Raw genomic sequence first — 18,988 nt, 5'->3', positions numbered from 1 at the left:
TTCAGTTTCAAAGTATGTGAGGAAGATTTATCCCTGCAATAATTTGGTGACTTCATCAAAATTCTACAGACTGAAAAAAAAAAAAGAACCCGAGACCTGCCCAACCTCTGCTTGCTTTTACCAAGGGGAAACACAGCCATTGTGGGTAAGAGCCTCACACCTTTTAGTGGCTGGTTGTTAACGTCTAAACAAAGTTAAGTAGCTCTTGAGCTGGCCATCAGCATAGGACATTTGCATTAGCATGATCCCTTTGGGCATGAAATGACTGGATCAGAGCACAATTTACCACAAAGGTCTAGGCTGTAGCAAGTACACATTCTCCCTTATGCTTGATGGGGATATTGTGATTTTCTAATCTAATTTTCTTAATTTTTCTTGGAGAATAAATGTTACAGGGGTGCCCCAAAGCCAACCAAGAATAGATGAAAGAATATTGGGTCAGTGTAGCAGACAAATACAATTGTTCAAGCCTTTATCTGTAGCAGTGGCTATGGAACAACTTTCAGTCAGGAAGCTGAGCAGACAGGTACCCTGTCTGTAAAGGAAAAGCAGCCCTTGGGGTCTCAGGGCTTCTGAGCAAACAGCTGACTGAATTCTCATTGCTGCACACGGGCTGTTCAAGTAACACAGATTTCCTGCACATTGCCTGCCTGCCTCAGGGGGACGCGTGGGGTGGGTAAGGTGCACCACAGTGAATCCAGTTATCAAAGCAGACCCTTCTCTGTACATTTCCTGTTATCTCAACTTCTGTGTCAGAAATGTTCTCTTCCAATTTTCTGATAAATCTTGACTGCTGCTGGCCTGAAGTACTGATGTGACTTTTTACCTTTTGAGTAGATCCTTCCCAAAGTGGTGAGGGTTTTATTTTATTTTATTTTATTTTACTGGATTGATATAAAGATTCTGTGTTGTTTCTTCTTCTGAAACTTTAGTACTTTGTGCCTTCTCCTGTGATGCTATTTCCTATGTTCCTACAAAGACTGATGTCATCTCTTGACTGTGTCTTAACAGGGAGTCCCATGTGGTCTTCCTCGCAGGACTGCATTGTCACTGGGGGAATTAAAAATGTCCAAAGTGAAAAAAGAAACAAAAAGTGTTAGATGGAACTAGGTGTTGCCTGGAACTAGGCAACCAAGCTCCCAACAGATTTTTGTAAAGCATCCCCCATAATATCTGTTTCTCCATCTGATTAAAAACTCTTCTTTGTTTAAAAATAAACCTCCCATTCTTTCCATTTTTCTAAAAATATTCACACTTCTAGCTGAGAAGCTGCTAATTGGTGACATCTTTGTATTCTGAGTCTTACTCATTCCTGATCAAACAGAAGAGTCAGGCTTCAGTGATTCTTTGTGTTGGTGTTAAAAGCTTCACGCATTGGACATTCATTCCCTATCTTGCAATAAACAAGTATTTTTGCCCTTATGGTGTAGGAGATTTTGATGGTCATTTTCTTGCTAGAACTGTTGACTTGCCTTATTACTGTTGTCATATATTCCTATGCTCTTCTTATGAAATTAGGAAAAAATTTCTTCTCAGAAGGAGTGGTGATGCAGTGGCACAGGCTGCCCGGGGAGGCGGTGCAGTCTCCATCCCTGGAGGTGTTCCAGAACTGTGGAGACGTGGCAATGAGGGACGTGGTCTGTGGGCATGGTGGCAGTAGGCTGATGGTTAGACCTTGGTGGTCTTTTCCAGCCTTAACGATTTTACAATTCTGTGATAACTCAGAGAAGAAATAGCATATTTTAAAGGCCTGCTGATGAAAGAAAATCACACCTGTAAAATGATAGGACCCAATCCAATACTTCAATCTATGTGGACCGGATGCAGATACACTAATTTTATTAGGAGTCCATGTGTAGCACATTCCTGTCAATAAACCCAGAGAAATGGTTAAAATCATTGACAATAGCAGGATGCTTGTGGGGTGGGAGTGACAGCACAACGCAGAATGAAATCCTGTCCCTATCCATGTCAGGGATGGGAGCTGGGAGTTGGTAGTTTAGATTCCACTCATGGTTCGTTGTTTTCCTCCCTGGAAGTTTTAAAGACATGTAATTATTTGCACAAGCTGAACAAGGCTGGCAAATTCAATAAGGCAAGTTTTTGATAAAGGTCTTTTGTTAATTTAGTACCTGACCTGGAAAAAAATATATATAGCCTTAGGTTGTTGAGATTAATGAAGCACATTGTGGAGGTGTCCTGAACTGGATGCATTAGCAAATGTATCTAAGCCAAGAAGGCACCAGCAAAGAGCAGAGCGAGGTGCCTTACTTAGGCACTCCCCAGCAATTTCCAAGGACACAGAGGAGCCAGAAATAAATAAAGCCACAGTGCAATAGGGATGCAATGGGCTGCTCACTGCTGTGGGTTGAGCAGGTACAGATCAGACTACATGGAAGGAAAAAGAAGGTGGTATATTTCTCCCTAGAAGTCGCCTGGCTGACATAGCCTCTGTACAGTAGAGCATGGATAAGCAAGCCACCTCACATTATCACTTCCATCTCTCATGCTGGGTTTTGTAGAGTGATAAAGAATTAGGTTTAGCAAATTAGGTAGGGGAAAGGGAATTTGGAAATGACACTCCCGATGATTGATGATACTAATAAGTATTGTGCCAAGGAGATCCCCTTCTTCCATCAAATAGGGCACATGCACACACAGCCTTGCACACTAAACATAAACATTACCGTGTGCAGTATATACTGAGGCACTTATAGAGGGGAAAATAAAAAAAAATGTGCACAGAAACCTTCGTTCATACAATATCTGTACAATGCTGCGAAATATACATACACTATCCATATGTAGGAACATGCAGAGAAGTACACAATTTATATGCACAGAAATCTGTTTATTTTTAAAATTCCCCTGCACACATATCTCCTTTTGCAAGATAGATAACAGGACAAAACTATGGCAGATGATTGTTAATCTTGTGCTGCAGGAAGCCCTAGTTCAGCTCCCTGGTTTTGCTTCATCTGAGGCAAGATTTGAACCTTTCCCCTGGGGGGAAGGTGCTCTGCAGAGCAAATATTTTTGCTTCAGCCTGTTCATTCAAACAGGGAGAAGTGGAAGTAGACTTACTTCCACTGCATGTGGGAGGAGAAGGTGTACTTTTTTGCTTCAGATGAATCAGAGAAAGTTTTGAACCTGTCTGTCATGCACAGGTGCTTTAATGACCAAGATGTACTGGGCTAGGATGGACAGACAGGTACATGGACAAGATTATCTTAGTGGTCTTTTCCAAGCTTAACGATGCCATGATTCTATGAAATACATGGACATACTTATCCTTAGCTTTTCTATTGGGTGAGCCATATCCCATGTAACCATCTTCCTACAACATTTTCAAGACACTGGATATTCAAGTGGGGAAATTCTCACTTCAATAACCTGTCTTCAGGCCCTGTTTCAATTGAGCTGGAGCTCTTAGCAGCTTCTCAGCTACAGGCAGTACAATTACTCAGTCATCTTGGACACACATCGGAGTGTCTGGCAGCTTAATAAGATTTTAATGATGACAATAGCACCTCTCTGGTAGATTTGGGTGCTGAAGGATGCCTAAATACCCTTTGAAGAACTGGACCTCTGTTGCTATGGTGATAAAAACTGTATAAAAAGTTACATGGAATGCAATAAAATATTGTATTTAAATAGATCCATGGAGATCCACAAGTTTATTTCTCTTTTAGGTTTCATATCCATGCACGTTGATGTGTGCCTACCATAGCTTCCATCTGCTGTTTGGTTTGACACATGAGATTAGGTGACATGGCAATGCACTCCTTGCTCTCACTGCGGCAGCCAGCCCATACAGTCAGAGATTTGTTGTACAGTGAAAACTGGAAATGCTACTTTTGCCCACTCTTGAGGAATGTGTTAATCACATAGGAAGCAACTGGTGAGCTGTGCTAGCAGGTATCTGGAAGGTGGTGTATATATGTGTGTGTGCTGACAGCAGACTTCTTTGTAGCAGACTAAATTGGGGGCTATTGGATGACTACAAAACTGAGACTTCAGCACTACTCACTCCCAAACCGAGTAACAGTAAAATTAATGTAGACTCCTTTCCTCAAGGTATTTTCTTCTGTCTTGTTAGAATTTTAATCCAGAGCACCACCACTGTCGAGAGTTGAATGGGGCTCCCCATACAGAGCAGCTTCCTGATTTCTGTAAGAATCATTTCAGAGCATAAAAAGGCTTTGTCCTGCTGTCAGCTGAAATGCAGCTTTTCACCACTGCAGCATGTAGTGTCTCCTTCCAGCAGATTCCTTCTGAAATTATCCCTAGCTCTTTGTAACATGACAGGAGGTGCACAGTTGGTCCATTTGTATGTACTGGTTACCACACAGTGCTTTGCCTTAAACCAGCTTATGGACAAAGTTAATCCACTCTTCTGGAATACTGGTTTTTCAAGTTTTTCAAACTTTTGCTCTCCAATTTTTTATTTTTATTTTATTTTATTTTTTTTGTTCTAGTTTTCTGGTCTGACTCATCGTCATTTCAGAAGCCTGGAACTGCTTTTGCGTTACAGATAACAGCTACTGAAATGCCCAGAATTGTCCAAATCACAGAATCACAGAGCTGTTGGTTGGATGGGACTTCTGGATGTCTTTTGCCTCCATCCTCCTACTCACCATCTAACCAGGTTCAGGGTTCTATGTAGCTCAAACTTGCAAACCTTGAATCACGGATGTTGCACAGCCTTACTGCTGAGTTCTTCCACTGCTCTCTTAATGTAGCCCAGGACACTACAATAACACTCTGTCAGAGCTCAACAGTGGCACATATTCAGTCAACATCAACTTCCTCCAGGGCATCTTCAGGAATGCTGAGGCTTAGGCCATCTTTTCCCATGCCAAGGATGATTCTGTCCAGTGTGTAGGACTTTCTGTTTCTAACTGATGCCCCCGAGGTTTCTATTGATTTCTGAGAGCTGCAGCAGCCTGAATGCTGCAAAGCTGTAGCCCATTGCCTCCAGCAAGAAGCCAGCAAAACTGTGGAGCTGGCAAGGCAGAGATGATCCTATGTTTGCTGGACAAAAACACCAGTGCTCAGACTTACAAGCCCATACCACCATAAATCATTTTGAATCTTAAGTTCATCAAAAGTAGCACTTTTAAACTACTGCTTTCGTGAAATCTGGTGGGACCTCAGCATCTGTGGTCATCACAGCCTTAAGCATCAGTGTTCCTGCAGCAATTAATGTATTTTTGGACATACCCAGAAGTTTCTCAGTTTTAACAGGTCTGAACAGATTAGCATCTATTTTGGATATGACTCCTGTTGTTATCCACAAATTAGGCATCTGCCTTGCATGCAGGGAAGCCTAAGCTACTAATTCAGAAGCAAAAGACCAGACAACACATAGGGAGAAAGACAGCAAATAACCAGAGAAGTCTACTGTGACAACTCTCTGCCAGTCCCTTGTCAGCATCCCCACGAATTTTCTCTTTCAGGATACTGGCTGCCTGTGACATTATTTCTTCATCCAGAATTCAAATTAGAGTGATCAGAGGCTGACCCGCAGAGTTTAGTTCATCATGTTGTTTCTTTTCCTACTGATTACATAAATAATCAAAGGAAGGAAAGTGCCTTTTACATTAATACACAGTTGTACAAGCTTCTGTGAGAACATAGGGAGGAGTACGTGGAGTGGCAAAGCCAAGTTTGAATTGTCTTATCTTGTGAGTCTAAAGGCACATCATCTTCAAAGAGAGCAAAGCAGTTTGACCTGAACCCATCTTCATTCATAACCTATCAGTGCATTTGGAGTGCATGGGCAAACATCAGTATTTAGCACTGAAGTTCCTCATGGTTCTTATTTCTCTAAGTAGAAAATGGAAGTGGAAAACCAGAGGAACATGATGAACAGAGAACCAGATCTGTGGAAATGGGGAAAGAGTTATATTCTCATCCTCCTGCATTCAAGAGAATACGGAGGCTGCAGTGTAAGATTATAATGAGTTAAGGCTAAAATATCTGCCATTTGGGTTGTCTGCTTCATGTTTGGTGCTCAAAGATAGATGGCAAAATGCAGAACAGAAGTTTCTTCATCCCAGCTAGTGAATTTTCTAAAATATACTCTCTCAATTTCATCCTAAGAAAGTGACTTTCCATCAGATGACTGAGGTCATAGGGCAGAAGACTGGAGCCTCTGTATGGCCGTGAAGTGAAGGCTGCAAACAGACATAATGGGTCATAAGCTCTAATATTCAGCATAGATATCTTTATGTTCCCTAGAAATTAGCCTCTATTGCTTGGCTCTGCCACCACTCAGCCAGCTGGCACGAGAGCCCGAGACACCTTTGGAGAGCTGTTTCATGTCACCGTGGCAGAATTTTCCTCTATTCCCTTCTGGCACAGTCTTGCAACCTGCTTGTGGCTGCCCAGCGTCTCTTCAAGCTTCAGATCTGTGTTCAGAATCACAGCTGGGTCCTGCTGCTACCAGAGCTAATTAGTTGTGCAGGTCACTGCCTTCATGAAGATGTTTTTGTTGTCCTGGTGCTGTGTACCCTGTTGCTTTGCTACTGGCACTTACCCTGCTTTCAGCACAGAGCCTTAAGGCTCCACGACTCCACTGGAGATAGACTCTTAGTACAGTAATTAGGCTCAAACACAGAGGGAAAGCAACCCATGTTCTGCCACAGCCTGTACCACTTCCTAGGTGTCCTTTCTCCCCTTTGCTTTGTGGTCTATTTAGTGGCAGCATGCTGTAATTAAAGCATTTGGGTCTAGCTTGTTGTAGCCAGGCTGGACAGGAGCTCTGATGGAAGTGAGTCACGTAGAAGAGTGACATCTGCTCACCCCTAAGGTGAAGGACCACAGGCAGATGGGTAAGATCCCAGATCTCTGCCATGGGGTATAGCCTCATCCCTCTTGTGTTCCTTGCATTGGCTCAAATTGAATCACAGTGAGCCCAAGTGTTACAAGAGCCTGTGGAATGCAAGGGGACCAGGGAAAGCACAACATCTGCAGTGAGGAGAATACTCTTGAGCAGGCTGAGAGCCACAAGGCTGAGCTGCCTTGTGAAGCCTGATCTGAGGAAGCACCTGGGTTGTCATGCAGTGGGTGCTCACTCAGTGAATGCTGATTGCTGTGATCTTAATATTTTCTTCAGGACACCCAACGTTGAAAACCTGCAAAAATTCAACCCCAACAAATAAATGTTTTACTCTCCTATGAATAAGTTGAGACATTCTGTTAAGGATATTGAGCTTACCTGCTGTATTTTACACCCCCAAAATGAGCACTGACTCATGCATCCTGAACACAGGTGGAATCAGCCAAAGAAGGCAGGAGAAGCTCTCTGTTTTCTTCAGATATGCAGCAAACGTCCAAAGAGGAAATGCTACAGCAACTGCAAAACAGGAGATGTTCTTCTGGGGGCGTTCGGATTAGTCTGATGACAACAGTGCTATCGGATAGGCAAGGAACAAATCCTTTTCTCAGAAAGGCAGATGTGAAGTGCTGTGTTGCTGATCGACTTCAGTGATATTTATCAAGAGCGGTATCACAGCAGAATGTAGAAGTAGGCCCTTTGTGCTTAATTTTCTGAGGAGCTCAGAATCTTTCCGAATAATAGAAATATGTAGATATGGATTGAATATTGTGCCAGAATCCCTGGTACTAGATTCATCAGGGTGCTGGGGTGCCTAACTGCTGTTTTGTGCATTAACTTGCAGACCAGCTCTCCTCGAAGCCTCTTTGCTACCTAAATTACAGAGATGTCCAGGTCTCCCCTCCCCTCTGCAAGTCTCCACGGCACCTGAATTTCAGCTGCTGCAGCTCCCTATCTCGGGCTTACAAATCAAACATTCCCCCTTCTTGCTGTGCTCATGGGACCTGAGCTATTCCACGCTGCAATAAAGACATAAATATTCATTAAGTCACAGGGAGCAAGAAAATGTAAGGAATTGATTCTACGGCCTTGGGGGCTGGATCCTGACATGCACCAGGGGGAGAGGGAGGGCTGGAACCCTAATTTTCTGAATGCTAAATTACACGTGTACAGGTAGGATCTCCTATGAAATGGGAAATAACAATTGTGTGATAGACTGGGACTGTCTCATCCTGCCAAACTCAGTATTGCATTGAGTAGAAAGTGTCCAGAAAGAGGGGAGATTTGGCTGTGAGATCCTGACCTGGAACGGCAGAGCAGGAGTTTGCCTCATGGTGTTCCCTGCCCACTGGGAGAGGACCTAGTGGAAGGGAGGAGTGTTTGCTGTGAGAAGGTGCAGGGAGGTGAGGGATAGCAGCTCCAGGTATGGCTGCAGTATTCCTTCATCTAGGCAAGGAAAAATGCATTGGTGGAACAGATGTCAGGCATCTCAGTCAGCACTTTGCAGGAGATCTACACAAGCTCAATACCACAGCCCCTGGCAAACTTTACCAGTGGAAACTTTGACTTTTAGGGAATTGAGTGCTACCTCAGAGGAGATAGGAGGAAAGAAGAGATTCACATTTGGGCTTACAAAATAAAGCTGTCCCTGTTAACCCAGCCCCAGGTCTGCTGCTTTCTGCCGACTCCAAGTTCATGTTTTTAACCATTTGTTCCTTCACTCCACGACTTATTAATAATAACAACAACAAAAAAAGAGGGAGGGAAGTGCAATATCCAAACACTCTGTGGGCAGTCAGCAACACACAGACAGCCACTCCCTACTGTAGTGCAGTGTCATAAGAATTCCCCAGCTCTGCCATTGCGATAGCAGCTAAACAAAAGGGACCAAGCAGATCCTGGTGCTACCCAGAGCAGGTTGCTGGAGCAAACACAAGCTTGAGCTCACATCGTGCATTTACCAGTGCAATGAGTGCTGGTGTGCCTTCATCTCCCTGCAGCCACTCTGCAGTGTGCACCAAGTACCCTTCTGCTACTGCATTTCTCTAATTCTCTTTCGGATTCATATGGAATATATTCTTGCCTCTTTTGTCTAACCTTTGTCTTTTAGCTTTTTGTCTGCCTTGTGAATTCTGCCTAATTAGGAACCTTTCAAATTCCCTTGTGACCTCAAGTTTTCTCATGCAGAATTCAGAATTAGAGCATTTTTTGTGGCTGGTTTTTAGGGCTGGGTCTTTTTAGCGCTTTAAAAGTGCTAAAATAACTATTAACAATACTTTGCACTTGCATACAGTTGTGCTTTTTTGTTTGGTGGGGTGTGTTCATTTGTTTGTTTGTTTCCTCCTCCAGGGACCACAAAGCACTTTATAAGTGGCAATTAATTAAGATTCAACATTGTGAGGGAGGAATCATAGAATGATAGAATGGCCTGGGTTGAAAAGGACCTCGAAGATCATCTAGTTTCAACTCCCTGCTATGTGCAGGGTCACCAACCACCAGACCAGGCTGCCCAGAGCCACCTCCAGCCTGGCCTTGAATGCCTCCAGGGATGGGGCATCCACAGCCTCCTTGGGCAACCTGTTCCAGTGCGTCACCACCTTCTGTGTGAAAAACTTCCTCCTAATATCTCACCTAAACCTCCCCTGTCTCAGTTTAAAACCATACCCCCTTGTCTTATCACTATCCACCCTCATAAACAGCCATTCCCCCTCCTGTTTATATGCTCCCATCAAGTACTTCAAGGATGAATACATAGGGACACATCTCGTTTCTGCCACAGGAATTCAGCTATCTCTGGGATAGGCAGCAGTAACTAGTTAATGCAATATACTGAGTAGCAGGCAGCAGCATCCACGCTAGAAAGTAAAAGCGATACAACACAACGCACTGTTGAACGTACAAAAGGAATTTACACAAACAGACTGAACTGACACGAAGTGAATTTTAAGCACAATGCCAAGGTTAGCCTTTCTCCCAGCCAGGGCCAGTTCGCAGAGGAACCCCCCACCCGCTAACCTGGAGCAGGGCACTGCCGGCTGCCCGCCCCCTGCAGCCCCGCTGGAACTCACGCCTGCTCCGGAACTCAGAGCGAACAGTGCCACCTACTGAGACCTGCGCTCGTAGGGGCTGCTGCCCAGCAGATGCATCACCCACACCTGTGAAACCCGGAGTGTTTTGTCAACAGCGTAGACACAGTGCGTGTACTGAGAGAGACAGACACCAGAAAAGTCGCTATGCCAAAAGAGGAGCAAACTTCGGCTTGCTTACTGATAGCACTTTTTCATTATGGTGACGAGAAAAGACACAAATACGGAGCGAAGCACCAGCTGCAAGCTGTGTTTGAGGGCCCACGATAGCTGGCAGTCCTCTTGCCTCTGCTGCCTAGTCTTCAGAATATTAATGAACAGTGTTTATTATTTTCAACACTCCTTCCCCTTACAAGGATAGTATTAATGATATGAGGAAGTAAACAATTCACTGAGCCACAGAGCCCTAACAGTTATTAATTTCCGAGGAGCTATCCTCACACCAATCTAGGAACTGGGACGTTGGGGAATGATGTGAATAAACATAACACATACAAACACTGGCTTACAAATACCAGATGTTGGTCCAGCTGGACGGAACTCTTCCTTTATAACAATCACATTTGGACATTTGCTATCTAAAACCGTGCAGTTTTAGCTTGAATGTTTTTCAGGCTCTTTCCTGCAATCCCTACCACTGCAGTCCAGCTGGGCCAGCCTTTCCCAAAGCAACCCTAGAGGAGGCATACTGGCTCCTACACTCTGCCTCAGTGTCCTGGAGATGAGTTGGAATTTCTCCTGGTATCACCAGGGTGAATTCCCTATGGCTGGTACAGCTGCATCACTTTGGAGTGTCTCTGCTGTTGAAGGCGAGCGTTGCTGGATAAAGACACAGTGGGATGGCCAAATGCAACACTGCTTTTGCATGTCTGACGAATGCCTCACCTGGCTGCTGCTTGGTTCTCCTTTGCTTTCATGGCTTGGCTTGAAAAGAAGAGGTGGGTGCTCTCATCCAGGATACAGGGTGCTCTGCTGGTCTTGGAAATGGGAGAACATTTCCACCTCGGGCTGAAGAAAGTCAAGTTAGATATTCCCAATCCTGGACTCTACTGCTGCATAGTTTAAAACGTAGGAAATGGCACCACTAGTACTATGCTCCCACTTCTTAGAAAAGCAGATTTAGCAGATTTCAAAGGGATGAAAACAACTAACATTTACAGTGGCTCCTTTTCCTTACACTGCGCCCCATCCTTCCCCAAGCAAGGCAAATAGAAGCAACCTCTGCACTGCAAGTCTTTGTAACTTCCTATGCCACTGCCTAACAAAGAGATTTAAGTGGATGTCTCCCTCTCTTTTTTCTTCATCCCAGGTTCCTAAATTTCAACTGTGTATGCTAATTAAACCAGTTGGGCTCAGGCTGCTGGCAGTAGTCCTCATTACCCTTTTGAGATTATCCCAACAGCCCATGGGGACCAGATCTTAGAGAACTCTGCAAAATCCAGCAGAAAAGGTGCACTTTGAGATCAGCTCCCAGCAGAGCTGAGGAGTGCAGAGCCAGCTCGAGGCTGGTAAAATTCAGTTCTGCAAAGGCAGGGGGAAAAAAAAGGAATATTTAGGGGAGGGACGTAGGAGAGAAAAGCTGGGAGACACCAGTTTAGGGAAAAATTGCTTTTTCTAAGTTCTTTCTGGGCTGCTGGACCATCTGCCCAAATGCTGTGAGTGGGGAACAGGAGATGCTGGACCACGTGAGAAGGGAGATAGCTTGGGAAGAAGAGCAGGACCAGCTGCTTTGGTTGTTGCTCAGGAGAAGGGAAGCAGGAGGCTGACCCCAGAACCAGGAATGGTTGATTCCTAGAGTCTCCGCCAGTAGCTCTGCAGATAGCAACTGGCCAGACTGGGCACCGGGACAGTGCTATGCCACAGACCTTGCACAAGCAGCCGGTCAGTAGAGCAATGCAGTTGGGCCAGCCCCAGCTGCTGCAGAAAAACAACTGTGCCAGTCTGTAAGGGCAGCCCTGGAAGAATGAAGACAGAGGGGTAAGATTCTTTTTCAGAGCACTGTTTTTCCCAAAGCTCTGTCCAGGTGCCAAGACTCATCTTGCTGGAGCCTTGTGGAGATGTGGGACATTCCCAAGGAAGCTCCCTCGTGTGCTGTGGCAGCTACCTTTTTCAACCGCCATTGTCTGAGCTTGCATTATTGACCTGTGGGGAAGGGAATTCAATTTTTCGGAAAGGCAATGGCTGGTTTCATTTTCTTATATATGAATCCACATTCGATTGCAAGATTTGTACATGGTACTGAGCACTGAGCCCCTAATCCTCACCAAAGCCCCTGGGTGTGCCTTTACTACAGGAACAAATAAAAATAGTGATTGCATTAGGTATCCATTCATCAAAGCAGGGTGCCATCTAAGGATGCTGCCTCTTACAGTCTCACTATAGTGCATTAACTTCCAAAATAAAAATAATTCAAATAATAATTTCTGTTTCAGGTTGCTCTAAGCCAGATACTCATAAGGGCAGGCTGTCAAGTTTCTAGCACCAATTAACGTATTGATAAAGCTTCTGGAGTAGTGATATTAACAGCATCTTCTAACAAAGATACCTGCAGGTAATATCAACCCAATTACTATTGAATCTGAGATGGGGGAGCCGGTGAGCCTGCCTTAACAAAATTACCAAGATACATTGAATTATTTCTACCAATATGGAAACTAATACAAGAGCGAAGCACTGAGTGAGACATATTTGTCTTTGTTGAGCAAAGCTGAAGTGCAGATGTTCCCCAGGCCATTCTGGCCCATGCTGGTGATATATTCAGAGCTCTGAATGTTTCAAGTATATATGTTGTTAGCCACACTCCCTCTGCTGTCCCTACTGATTTTCATTAAAGAAATAGATCCTTAAAGCAAAGAGAGACCCATCAACAGAAGAATGCTTTTTACAACATACATTACAGTCAGGAGTAAACTTAGCATCAAGGTGGGACACCAAAAGTAGACGCTTTTACTGAGCTGACGAGGTCACAAACCATTAGTGCACTTCCCCTCCTGTAGTAAAATCTGTGTGGCCAAACCTGCATTTAACATCCTTGGGATCCACCCCGGTCAATTCAGAGATGTTAGCTTCAGGGTAAGGAGAATGGGGAATGTGATCAGACATGAACAATCATAAAGGCTTTATCGTAAGCAAAAGGAAAGAATATTGGATGAGATAAACTTGGAATGTGTCTACCTTAGCTCTGTGGCAAATGTTTCTGCGGTCTCAAAATTTTAGTGTCGCCTCTAAACAGAGTAATTAAAATCCTAATGTGCCCCAATCATGCTCTGTCACTTTTTCACTTAATCCATATATGTGTGTGTGAATATATGTGTGTGCATATATATATATATATATAATGCATACTATTAAGTGATCCATCAAGGAAACTAAGGAGCAAACTACACACAGGATAACGGTTCTACTCAGAGACATTGCTTTCACTGACTGTTTCTCTTCCTTTGGTTATATTTTGCAATGATGTCTCCTCTCTGTTTTCTCTTAATTATCCTTAATTCTATTAAACAGACAAACATCAACTGCAAATAATGCATGCTTAATTATGCAATGTTGCTGGTTGATACAGTATTAGCATCAGCTTTTCTTTTAATATTTTGGCAGCACACAAATGAAACCTTTACAATATATTTAAATAGTTTCTCTCATTGCAATGGTCATGAATCCATCGCATGCACAGCCTCACCTCTGGCCATGGAAGGCCAGCAGGGATGGTGAAAGAGCAGCTCCCACCCAAATGAGCTTCCGGATGCCCTTGCTTGATATGGATCTGATGGCAGGAGGTTAGCAAATGGTTGCCAGGTGCCCCTAGAGATATGCAGGAGGTTCCATCATGCAACACAAAACAATCATTTTCAAAATAAAGCAAAAAAATTCTCTGGGTTTTGTCATCATTATTATTTGTAATCGCTTCTGAGGATGGAGAAGCCTTGTCAGACCAGATGGGGCCAGCATATATAATGAATGACACAGTACATTGCACAGGAACCAGAAGCAGCTGATAGCAGTAGGGTCCCTGGACTGTCACTACTGCATTATAGACAAACAGATACAAATGAAATTTGGTAAAAAGATGTAGCCATGAACACAAAGTGCCATCTTTGCAATGAAGATATTGCAAAGATGCTATGCAGCAGGCAGCATTTTTCACCTGTGAACACAAAAAAATCTGGCAGAATCTGGTGCAGCAACCACTTTGCTTTGCTATGGGAGACTTGATCTGGTCCTCCAGGAGCCTAGGATCTTCTTGAGTCTGACTCTGTGTGGCATATTTGCCACAATGTCTGTGATTAAAACCAGAATCATTTCTTATAGACTGCCCACGTGTAAAAAACCTTGTGAGATGGTAGCTTTGCTACTTTTTAACGTCTTTTCCATCTGTATGCTGCCTGTGAAGAAGTAATACATTTTCCTGCCCTGCTATACAGCAACTAAAACAGATCCATGAGCCATGTCCTTGTTTCAGAGGCTAAACTACACCCTGGTTGGCCCTAGGTCTCACTCTTTCTCTTGGCAGTCTCCCATCATTACTAGCATCCAGAGGCAGTGAACCTTCCTAGGCAGGATGGCAGTGGGCCCAAAGGATGGTTCAGAAGTAATGGGATAGGATATATGGCCTTTTTCAGGGAGCTGGTCATACTGTTCCAAGCAGATTCATACTTGTGTTAATTTCCAGGAGTAAATACTGCTTGAAGACAGAATGTTTGCTCCAAATAAGGCTATGAAGAGGGTTTGGTACTGTAAATGGGAGGGGCAAAATAAGTCTCACAGGAGTGCTGGCCCTGCTTGGAGATGAGGGCTGGGCTAGAGGGCCTGCATGGCCTACGTCAGAGTGATGTAGGGACAGAGCAGTGCAGGGACAGATCCTGGGCCTTGAGGGGCCTGCCCAGAGGTCTTCAAGCACCCTAAAGCTCATACAGCCAGCACTGCCATAAGCAATGGGACCCTCCTGTGCTGGCTTTCTACAGCGGCCGGCCACTGAATGAGCGAAGAGCTTAAAACAGTGCAGATGCAGCTCCCTGCACTAACACAGCTGAGTCATGAAGGCCAGAGGCAGCCTTCCGCTACTGCGGGGTGGCACAAAGGCTGAATAATGAAGGGAAGCTTACACTGCTGCTCCTGCCTGTACCCCAGGACTCGTTTTGTTCTTGCTAGCTCTCAGCCAGTCATCATTCATGCACAGGTGCAACTATAAAGGGCCAAATGTGGAAGGCAGGGTGTGACTAAGCCCAAAAATGAGCGACACAAATGCATTATTCATGCAGAAATCTTACAATGCTCTGCAATTCCTTTCTTTGGAGCAAATCACTCTGCTATCAACATCAGCTACAAGACTCTTTGTTTCTGACACCTGCCTTTGTGTCTTTTTTACCTCAGAAGTGAGGTGACTATGTATTCGCGTGAAATAGCTGGTTGGGTCAAATTCTGTGAGGGAGTAGTGATGGCACAAGGAGCGATGGGGTCCAGATTTCATGTGCCACGTCTGCCTCTGAGGAGTCAGTGTGCTGTCATGAACTTTGCTAGAGATCTGTATTAGACCTACCTGTAGGAAAGGTAGAAATGCATTAGAAGGGCAGAGCAAGGAGAGAGGAAGAGGGGACCAGAGAAAGAGAAAATGATAGGTGAGAAAGGAAGAAGAAACGAACTTCCAACCAATACAAAAAAGCTCGAAGCTTGACTTTGTGGTTGAAAATAATAGGGTTTTTAACAGTTAAAAGGTTTTAAAAGGTCATTATGCATTTAGCAGCAAAAGAGCAATATGAATTTCTAAGCAGCAACATCTGGAAGATCAAAAGAAATCATACTTCAATCAACATGAAAATCTCTGCTCATTACACGCAATCATATTTAGTTATTAATAGACATCGGCTAGACACTGACATTTTACACATTTCATCCTATGATGCGCCAGGGACACTTCTGGCATTTAGTTTATCATTTTCATCAGTGTCATGGAAAGAGTGACCGATATGACCCCAAAAAATCTCACACTGTCAGTCATCGTAAGTGAATTTATCAACACATACGAAATCAGAATCCACATGAGAGTTTTAACTGTTTGCATACTAAATTGCTTCATTCTTCACGCTTCAAAAAAAAGCTCAGTTTTGCATAATAAATAATGATAAGGGCCAGCGGACAATTATATAAGTGGAAACAGTATGCAAAACACTTAGAATTCAAATTTGTTGTGTGAATATATCCAGAAGTTGCTTAAGTAATCAGCTCAGCGGCTGTATTACCCTTTGTTAGAGGTTAATACAAAAGCTCTTCAGCTTATATTAAAGGCAGCCCAACTTAAACTGCAACGGGCACATGTCCTGGTAGTATTTTCCTTTTGTTTTCTAGCTTCCAACTGACTCAAATATGCAGATTAGGTGAATATTGAAATTAACCGCTCTGTTGTTTTGATTCAGAAAACGAAGAAGCTTTGGGAGGAAGGAGTCGGTCCTAAAATAGCACTGACCCCAACATGAGCACAAAAGGAGAGCACTGCAAGCCAGCAGCTCTCCCCTAACCCCCTGCCTTGTGGTGTGAGAGGGAGGGCTTGTAACTGGGAATGGTTTGCTAAACTGGCATATTCGATTTCATGACTGATTTTTGTGTGTAATAATTGCATTAAAAAAATAATGAGAGTGGGCTTCTTTCTAGTTTTACCAATCACTATGGCAAACATGCTGAGACGCTTCAGACAGAAATGTGATTTTACTTCTAATGACAATTATTTTTGGACTGAATTGTAATTTAGTTCGTTAATTAGATCTGTCACTGCATTTTCTAACTCAGTTATTGCATCCTTTGATGATTTTACCAGAATTATACTTCTATTTCTGCCAATTTGCATTCTATGCTTTAATAATTCTTCAGACAAATATGCTAGGCAGTTGATTACATTTTGTGGCAGCAGTAATGTAAACCCTCTCCTGTGTTACATTGATTCTAAAGTCATGCTGATCACTGAACCAACAAGCCAGGCCAATGGTGTTCTGAACGAGAGAACTATTCAGGGGAATTCAGCCAGGAACAGAATGCAGACATGCTTTTTTAGTTAGTAAATCGAAATAAACACATACAAGCAATCGTAAATGAAAACAAGACTTTAAAAAAAAACAACACTTTGCATATTCTAAAATTCATTTCATTGTCAGCTAAATCAGATCTCATCTATTAAGTGATTTTAAAGCAAGTTGACTTGGGATTGCAATTTATTAATGATCTGTCACATTTTTAAAGATCTTGCCATTTTTATAACATTAAAAATTAGATTGTTTTTATGCAAATAATGGCTTACCGCTGGCCCAGAACTGTGGGTGTAGTTAGATGTTTACTTTTGGAATACAGGCAATGTGATCAAAACAGACACTTAAAAAATCTTCAGCACTTCCAAGCTACCAATTCCTCAAAGCCTCACTGTGTACTCAGACATCTGCCAGTCAGGTGCTGTGTGACATGGATTACAACACAAAGTCCTGATTCTGAAAATACCCACAACTAAACATAGCTGTTAGGGCAACGAGGAGCCCCATAAGGCTGTGCTGGGTTGTGTTTGCACTGCCTGCCCTGAACAGGGGACAGTGTGTAGCTGCCCTGGGGCAGGGATAGAATGGGGAAAGGGCATTGTTTCACTCTACTCTTTGCTTGCTCAAAACCAAAATAACTGCTGTGCTTCTCTTAATGGAATTCAAGAGCTCTATTATAGAAGAGAGAGATCTCCAAGCCAAAACATCACCACTTGCCTAATTTTCCTGCCATTTTTCTATGCAGTTAAGCCTCATGCCTAAGAAAATGTTTTTTCTTTATGCCACTATAATTTTCAAGTTTAGTGAAGTATTGAAGTATTTATTTTTTCCTAGAATAAGTCTGTAGTGTCCTAGGAAGGCAACCTGTAATACAGTATTCAGCCATTGGCTCTAGGGATGCACTTCCTTACAGCACACTGCAGGACTTCCAGGACACAGGGACCAGCTAATCACTTCCCAATAGTCTTCATCCTACACTTCATTTGATTTGTCCAAGTGTGCCCAATTTTCAAACCACTAAGCACGAGCACAGGGTGATTTGTGCACCAAGTATATTTGTAATTATAATAGTTAAGCACAGATCTGTAATTATTTCTTAACCTTTATGGATTTCCTTTATGTAAGTGGATGTTTTCTTGAAGTGTTGGGCTGCAAAACAGAAATGGCTATAGCTTGAAAAGGTTTTAAAAGGGCTGGGAAATGGAGCAATGCTTGTGTATTAGACCAGTGCTCAGAAAGACCTTGTTGGAGTTGAAAGGCAAAACTGAGAGAGCACAGCCCTGCAAGAATGCTGTGCGTTGTTCTATAATCCAGGCACGGTCACTGAGCATCAATTTCCGTTACATCCTCTTCCATATGTTTCTCAATCACTAAAGCACATTTCAAAATTGCTAGTCGTTATAATAATAGATTCAAATCTGAATTGTTAAAGTTCCAAGGATTTGATTAGAAATAACCAAGAGTTTCTTACCATAGTTCTTTGCCAGACTGATGCATGCACATCAGGCAGGAAATGGTGGTGGGAATGAGCTCATGAGCTTGGAAGTGGAATTGCAAGAGAGGATGTCTAGGACTTTCTATCTTATATCTCTGGATTTTTGTAATGCCTTCATGGTTTAATCTTGGCAAGTTACTTCCTCTGCTATAAATGTAGTTAAGAAATTAAGACAGTGTTGTCTCATGTTTTTGTGGACCATGCCATCAAAAATATTGGTATTTAATGCCTATTCTGTTCTGTGGAAAGGGGAAGAAGAGCCTGATGGAGCTGTACGTGCCTCTGTTCATTGCAGGGAGTTGGACCAGATGACCCTTGAAGATCTCTTCCGACCTAAAAACAATATGCTTCTCTGATTCTATAACAGTTGTTAAATAGACACGACAGAAAATGTGTCGTTGAAGTACATGGACATGTAGAAGAGATGTGCCATTTGACCAGTTATTCCAGAATTAAACTCTTTGAAGCAAATTAAGCTGTAAAAAGTATGAAGCTGAAGAAGCACTGTATGAACAGGGCAGGATGGGGGTGGATTTGAAAGGAAACTGCA

The sequence above is a fragment of the Meleagris gallopavo genome, chromosome 6 (assembly GCF_000146605.3).
Source record: "Meleagris gallopavo isolate NT-WF06-2002-E0010 breed Aviagen turkey brand Nicholas breeding stock chromosome 6, Turkey_5.1, whole genome shotgun sequence".
NCBI lineage: Eukaryota > Metazoa > Chordata > Aves > Galliformes > Phasianidae > Meleagris > Meleagris gallopavo.
This window is presented reverse-complemented; position numbering follows the sequence as displayed.